At 40.4% G+C, this 7,630-nt stretch overlaps 1 non-coding gene across 1 annotated transcript; it reads right to left on the reverse strand.

The window, feature by feature from the left end:
• Positions 1-3,764: 3,764 nt before the first annotated feature.
• LOC126805329 (small nucleolar RNA R71) lies at positions 3,765-3,871 on the reverse strand. The gene has a single exon (XR_007674001.1). It is a non-coding gene; the product is annotated as a small nucleolar RNA R71 (small nucleolar RNA).
• Between the last annotated feature and the right edge of the window lie 3,759 nt (positions 3,872-7,630).

The raw sequence follows: 7,630 nt of genomic DNA on the forward strand, positions 1-7,630 counted from the left end.
AATAGGAAAGTAGAGTCCTAGTCGAGTAAGGAAATCTCGCTCAATAAGGATTTCTGACACTTGGCACAATTTCATCATCAATTCATCTAATTCCGTCATAGCTCTACTAAAACACACAAATATCAAAAACAACTAAATAAGAAGTAACAAAGCATAAGAATATGGCATATATACATTAAGAACGTCACACTTCGTACTCCTATCACCCCGGTCTTATTCCAAAAGAAGAAGGACGGATCTCTACGCATGTGCATCGACTATAGCGCGCTAAACAAGATCACGGTAAAGAACAAGTACCATATCCCTCTCATTGCTGATCTCTTTGATCAATTGGGTCATACACGCTACTTCTCAAAGTTATACCTTCGTTCGGGGTACTACCAAGTGCGCGTTGCAGAGGGAGATGAGCCGAAGACCGCATGCATCACAAGGTATGGATCTTATGAATTCTTGGTCATGCCTTTCGGTCTAACCAATGCACCGGCGACATTTTGCACTTTGACGAACAAGTTATTCCACCCCTACCTTGATTAGTTTGTGGTCGTCTACTTTGACGACATAGTGTTGTATAGCAAGCCCATGCAGGAGCATGTGGAGCACTTGCGGGAAGTGCTTAAGGTTTTGCAAAACTTAAGCAAAATTTTACCTTGAGCATTCTAGACGGATCCGGAATATGGCGGAACTCTTTGGAAGATCCTAGAAGGCGTTAGAAGTCTCAAGAAGACTTGGGACTTTTTCGGACATCTCTAGAACCTTGGAGAGATTAGTAGATGATAGGAGCACAAAGTGTGACGTTCTTAATGTATATATGCCATATTCTTATACTTTGTTATTTAGTTGTTTAGATTCATATTTGTCATTTGTATGTTCTAAGGAGAGCTGGAGAGGTAAGATTGTGAAGTAACGCCTCAATAGAAGATTCTCCGGAGCTTTAAGAGATAGAGCTATTTCAAATTTAGATGAATTGATGATGAAATTGTGCTAAGTGTTAGAACTCCTTATTGAGCTAGGATTCCTTACTCGACTATGACTCTACTTTCCTATTTTCATTCTTTCCTATTCCTTAATCGACGAATTCTTTTCAGGAAAGACAAATCATATTTGGAAAGGAAGAAGAGATGTCAAGATGCATTCCTAGTGAGACAAGGAAATCATATCTGAGTTGAAGAAAGAGAAGAGGAGGCCGGCCTAGCTACCCCTAGTTGGACCAAGAGATGATGTCGTGCAGCCCTTATTGTGATATCCCTATTAGACTTGGTTTCCTACATCAAGTTGGATATGGAGTACATGAATCAAATCCATAACAAAGAGGATTTCAGCTTCCCAATTGGATTCTATATCCTAAGTAGGACGGCAAGAGGCTTCAATAAACTCCTATATATAGAGGCTCGGCCTCTCCATTCAAGCATCATCAACCTTGCACACAAACACAAGCCTAGCTCTGCCGAATTCATCCCTCACCCTTCCAAGAAATCCTAAAACCGATTCCATCATTCCTCACCAATCAATAGCCTTCAAGCACGCTTGTGAAGAAGGTTTCATCCCATACAAGTCATGGCTATACTTGTGGATTGCTTGATTTATAAAGTGTAACCATGATTCACTCTTTGTTGCAATTCGGTTTTGGTTTTGTTCTTGTTCTTGGATGAGCTTGCGATTTGTGTAGTGTAATCTTGTTTCAATTTTGTCTATGAAATAGCTACTTGATTCAATTTATATAAAGGATTCGAATTTATGTTTTGGTTTTATGAAGTTTCTGTTTTGGTTTCTGCCGAGTTTCATTCATGATCAATTTTGATTTCTAAGTGTTATGACTATGCTCGTAGCATGATATTTAGGTTGTTGGATTAAAGACTTATGCTAAGAACATGTTTACTCTTTTATATGTGATTTTCAAATTGCATGGTTGTTGGTTAAGTAGGTGACATACTTGATGAATTCAATGTGCATGGCTTTGGAATTACATGAATAAAGATGAACATGTTAGATTTCGATTATGGCTGCTTGGTATTGAATCGAATGTGTTAAGTGTCTATGTGTTTAGGTTACTGCTTAGAACCCTAATTGCATGATCCATCCTTAGTTGTCCAATAGATGGTCTCAGCATGATTCAAAAGGAAGTCATAGAACTTGTTTCGATTTCTCTATGTGAATTATTTGGTGATTATTTATGTGTTGGTTGGTTGATCACATGTATATATTAGCTTAGGTTTTATTTACTGTTTTTATAACTCAATCCGAAACCTATATATCAAATCTTTTATATCTTTATGAATTCGTGTTAAGTGTTGTGATCCTAAGCCCTGGCTGGATCCCCAGTTTGTGAACGATACCCTCTTGCTTTATACGACTAATGATGTGTACATGGTTAAATATTGATGTCGAGTAATCGAGCATTCATCAAATGGCGCCGTTGCCAGGGATCCATAAGAGATGGATCCCTAACTTTTAATTGTGAATTCATTGTTTATATTGTATATTTGTATATTCTTATCTTGTTTCGTTGTACATATAGTAAATATATCTTAGGTTGTTGTTTTGGTGCTTGAGTGAATGATTGTTGTAGGTTGTAAATCGAACAGAATAGGTAAAGTCCCTTTTGTTAATATTAGCCTTAACCCTTTATGTTAGCTCTCGGTTTTGCATGAGGTCGAGGGCGGCTTTTATTAACATTTGGAGATTTGTCTAACACACAAGGTTAAGTCCAGCTGAGTAAGGGGCACGCTCTCTTATTACTCTGGTGAATGGGACCAAAATTGGATCTCAGAGAACTACTGACTGACATACATCTCGGTGATGGAGTCGATAGGGAGCTCGCTCTCCGTAGTTCAACAAATGAGTCCTACCATGTTCACTATCTCTGATTGAGCTACAAGGCCTGCTGAAACAAAGACTTGATCTTGTGTCTAGGCATCCATACTTAGGCCGCACGTCCACCTTGGTTTACAACTTAGAATCAATCGATCGTTCAATCATTGAAATGGCAAAAAGAACTTGTGAATTGTATGAACTTTTGTAAACATAAATAACTAACTCTTTGTAAACTTGACAACATAGTTGGCATGTCCCTCCCCATAAGTGTGCGTGTGTATGACTAAGGGAAGGCACTATTTTTATGTGTTGATTGTGTATTCTTCAATGCTAACTTTTTAACTTTTGTATAACAGGTACTATGCATGTCCGAAATATCTAAGAGAACACAAGAGCTCAAAGATCGAATTCAAGCACTTAGAGATTTAAACAACTCTTTCACAAGTGGACCTTTAAATTTCGAAACATCTCCAAGCAATTCAATCTTAAACTCTTCACCTAGATCAGAAGAAGAGGAGGATCTTTCCTTCCCCTTCATCTTCAATTCAGACTTAGACACAATTGCGGACCGTGACATAATTCATGTTGGTGCTCCAATGGCACTTAAGAATGCATTCATTCCCACCACCCGTGACTCACCTTCATGCATTGCTTTCACTCCACCTGATGAAGCTAACTTCTCCATTCTGGTTCAATTGCTTGGGCAGCTGCCTAAGTACTCTGGTTCTTCAATGGAAGACCCTAATGTTCACCTTAGGGAGTTCTTGGACATTTGCAAGCTCCAATCAATTCATCATCTTTCTCAAGAAGGCTTGAGGTTGCTTTTGTTTCCATTTACCCTTAAGGATGATGCTAAACGTTGGTTGTACTCTTTGCCTGCTGGAATCATCACCACATGGGACGAAATGACTAGGAGGTTTTTGAAGCAATTCTTCCCTGCTCAACTCACAAAAAGACTTAGGAGGGAGATTCAAAACTTCACTCAAAAGGATGGTGATTCACTCTATGAGGCATGGGAGGAATTCCAAGAACTACAAAGGAAGTGCCCTCACCATGGTATTTCGTTGGATGACTTGGTGCAATTCTTCTATGAAGGACTCGACACCACCAATAAGAGCATGGTGGATTCGGCATGTGGCTGCACATTCATTAACACGACCGGTCAAGAAGCTTACACCTTGATTGATGACTTGGCCGACAACAATCGCCAATTTAGTTCCAAGGAAAAGAGAGGAAGCAAGAGCCGTGGGGTGTATGATGTTGATGCAAGAAATCAGATGGCTACTTTAGAAAGGAAGCTTGACGTTCTAGTCAAGGCATTCAATGGTTCGAGCATCAACAATCAAGCATGTGGTATTTGTTCTTTCAAAGATCACACGACTGAAAATTGTCCAAATGGTGCAATAACTGAAGAAGAGTTGAACTTTATGGGGCAACAAAGGCCTAGGTACGATCCCTACTCAAACACATACAACCCTGGACTTAGAGATCATCCAAATTTTCGTTGGAGCAACAATGCTCAACCATCCAATGCTCAAGGTCAAGGACCTCATCCTTCAGGTTTGTTTGTGAGGCCTCAGGTACCTTAAGGTTTTGTTCCCTTCCCTAGTAGATTTGCAAAGCAAAAAAAGGATGACTCTGATCAAGCCATGCTCGACACTTTCAAGAAAGTGGAAGTGAACATGCCTCTTATTGAATGCATACAACAAAATCCTAGGTATGCTAAGTTCTTGAAAGAATTATGCACCAATAAGAGGATGACTCGAGAGAAGGAGGTTGTCACAATGAGTGAGACGGTTTCTGCCGTGCTCCAAAGGAAGCTACCACCAAAGCTTAAGGATCCAGGGAGTTTTTCTATCCCTTGTACAATCGGAAACATGACATTTGAAAAGATAATGCTAGACTTAATGTAATGTCGTATTATATCTATGAGGACCTAGGTCTAGGTGATTTAAAACGTGACAATGTTGTGATTCGATTGGCTGATTGTTCCAACAAAGTCCCTTTGGGCTATGTTGAAGATGTTCTTGTGCAGGTTTCGAGCTTAATTTTCCCTGCAGACTTCTATGTCATTGACATGGAGCCAACGGAGGCAGATGACAAGGAGGTCCCTATCTTGTTGGGCCGACCCTTCATGAGGACTGCAAGAACAAAAATTGATGTGTTTAGTGGATCACTCACCTTTGAGTTCGATGGTGAAGTGATTAGCTTCAACATCTTTGAAGCTATGAGGTATCCTCTTTTGGAGTTAAGTGATTGTTTTTCAGTTGACATTCTTGATTCCCTTGCAGATAACTATCTAGATACCTTGGCACATGACGAGTTGGCACTCACCATTGCCCAAGGGGCCGGATTTACAAGTGATGGTTCTAACATTTCGGAGTTAGAAGCTAACAATTCTGTGCCATCCTTCATTCTTGAGAACGTAACCTCTCTTAAGGTTGCACGTGAGGTAAGCTATGTCTCTCCTAGTCCAATTCTCTTAACTACTAACAAGAATCTTCCTTCTGTGGTGCAAGCTCCGAAGCTCGATCTTAAGGTTCTTCCGGACCACTTGAAGTATGCATTCTTGGGAGATGAGGATACATTGCCCGTGATCATTTCATCTGCACTCAATGAGGAACAAGATTAGACATTGATTGAGGTGTTGAAGAGGCACAAGACGGCAATAGGATGGACCTTAGCCGACATCAAAGGAATCAGCCCTACCATGTGTGTGCACCGAATCTTGCTTGAAGATGGTGCCAAACCAACCAAGGAAGGTCAGAGACGCCTTCACCCACCAATGACGCAAGTTGTAAAGGATGAAATCACTAAGTTGCATGATTGTGGCGTGATCTACCCCATCTCGGATAGTAGGTGGATCTCTCCCATTCAAGTTGTGCCAAAGAAGCCAGGAATCACGCTGGTGAAGAACAAAGAGAACGAGTTGGTGCCTCATTGGACAGTGACCGGTTATTGAGTGTGTATCGACTATAGGAAGCTCAATGCGACAACAAGGAAGGATCACATGCCATTGCCATTCATTGATCAAATGCTTGAGAGGTTAGCTGGTCATTCTTTCTATTTTTTCCTTGATGGATATAGTGGATACAACCAAATTAGTGTTGCGGAAGAAGATCAAGAGAAGACTACGTTCACATGCCCTTTTGGTACGTTTGCTTATCGTCGCATGCCTTTTGATTTATGCAACGCTCCAGGTACGTTTCAACGTTGTATGTATCACATTTTCTCTGAGTATATTGGTTCTAAAATTGAAGTTTTCATGGATGATTTTTCTGTCTATGGTGAAGATTTTGAAACTTGCCTAGAGAATGTTGAACTTGTGCTTAAACGTTGTGAAGAAACTAACTTGGTTTTGAATTGGGAAAAATGTCATTTTATGGTCACACAAGGCATTGTCTTAGGCCATATTGTTTCATTTAGAGGAATTGAGGTTGATAAGTCTAAAATAGATCTTGTTCGTCACTTACCCCTCCCCACAAGTGTGAGGGATGTTCGATCGTTTCTTGGACATGCAGGTTTCTATCGTAGGTTTATCAAGGACATTTCCAAGATTGCGAGACCAATGAGTTCATTGCTTCAAAAGGACGTTCCCTTTCACTTTGATGATGATTGCAAGCTTGCATTTGAGACTTTGAAGAAGCTCTTAACTTCGGGACCTATCATGGCACCGCCGGATTGGTCCTTGCCATTTGAATTGATGTGTGATGCCTCCGACTATGTAGTTGGAGCCGTGCTAGGGCAGAGGAAGGACAAGCAGCCCTACGTCATCTACTATGCCTCACGAACGCTCAATGATGCTCAACAAAACTATACCACAACTGAAAAAGAACTTCTTGCCGTGATCTTTGCTCTAGATAAGTTTCGTTCTTACTTACTTCAATCTAAAGTTATTGTTTACACTGACCATGCAACTTTGAAGTATTTAATGACAAAGAAGGATGCCAAACCAAGATTGATTCGATGGATTCTTCTACTTCAAGAGTTCGATCTTGAGATCAAGGACAAGAAGGGAAGTGACAATGTTGTGGCATATCACTTGAGTCGTTTGGTGAGAGATGCCGAGCCCATGGCCATCCAAGAGAGCTTTCCGGATGAGCAACTCTTTCGAGTTGAGGTAAGTGAGCCATGGTATGCAGATATTGTAAATTATCTTGTTTCTAAGCAATTTCCGGATACTTTATCGCATGCTCAAAAGAATAGACTCAAGGCATTAGCTAAGTATTATGTTTGGGATGAACCATACTTGTGGAAACATTGTGTTGATCAAATCATTTGGAGGTGTGTCCCTGGACATTAACATCATTCTATACTTACTTTTTGCCATTCTGAATCTTGTGGAGGACATTTTGGTTCATGTAGGACTTCCCTTAAGGTGTTTGAATGTGGTTTCTTTGGCCTACGATTTTCAAAGATGCATATCATTTTTGCATGACTTGTGATAGATGCCAACGCATGGGAAACTTAAGATCTAGAGATCAAATGCCTATGACACCGATTATATATGTTGAAATATTTGATTGTTGGGGTATTGATTTCATGGGACCTTTTCCTAGCTCTAATGGTTTCTTGTACATACTCGTTTGTGTTGACTATGTTTCGAAATGGGTGGAAGCAGAAGCCACCCGGACTAATGATTCTCGAGTTGTTGAAGATTTCCTTTGTTCTAACATTTTCTCTAGGTTTGGTATGCCGAGAGTTATCATTAGTGATGGAGGATCTCACTTTTGCAACCGGACCGTTGAGGCGTTGTTGAAGAAGTATGGAATCAAGCATAAGGTTGCTACGCCTTATCACCCCCAAACAAGTGGACAAG

The sequence above is a fragment of the Argentina anserina genome, chromosome 1 (genome assembly GCF_933775445.1).
Source record: "Argentina anserina chromosome 1, drPotAnse1.1, whole genome shotgun sequence".
In the NCBI taxonomy this organism is placed as follows: domain Eukaryota; kingdom Viridiplantae; phylum Streptophyta; class Magnoliopsida; order Rosales; family Rosaceae; genus Argentina; species Argentina anserina.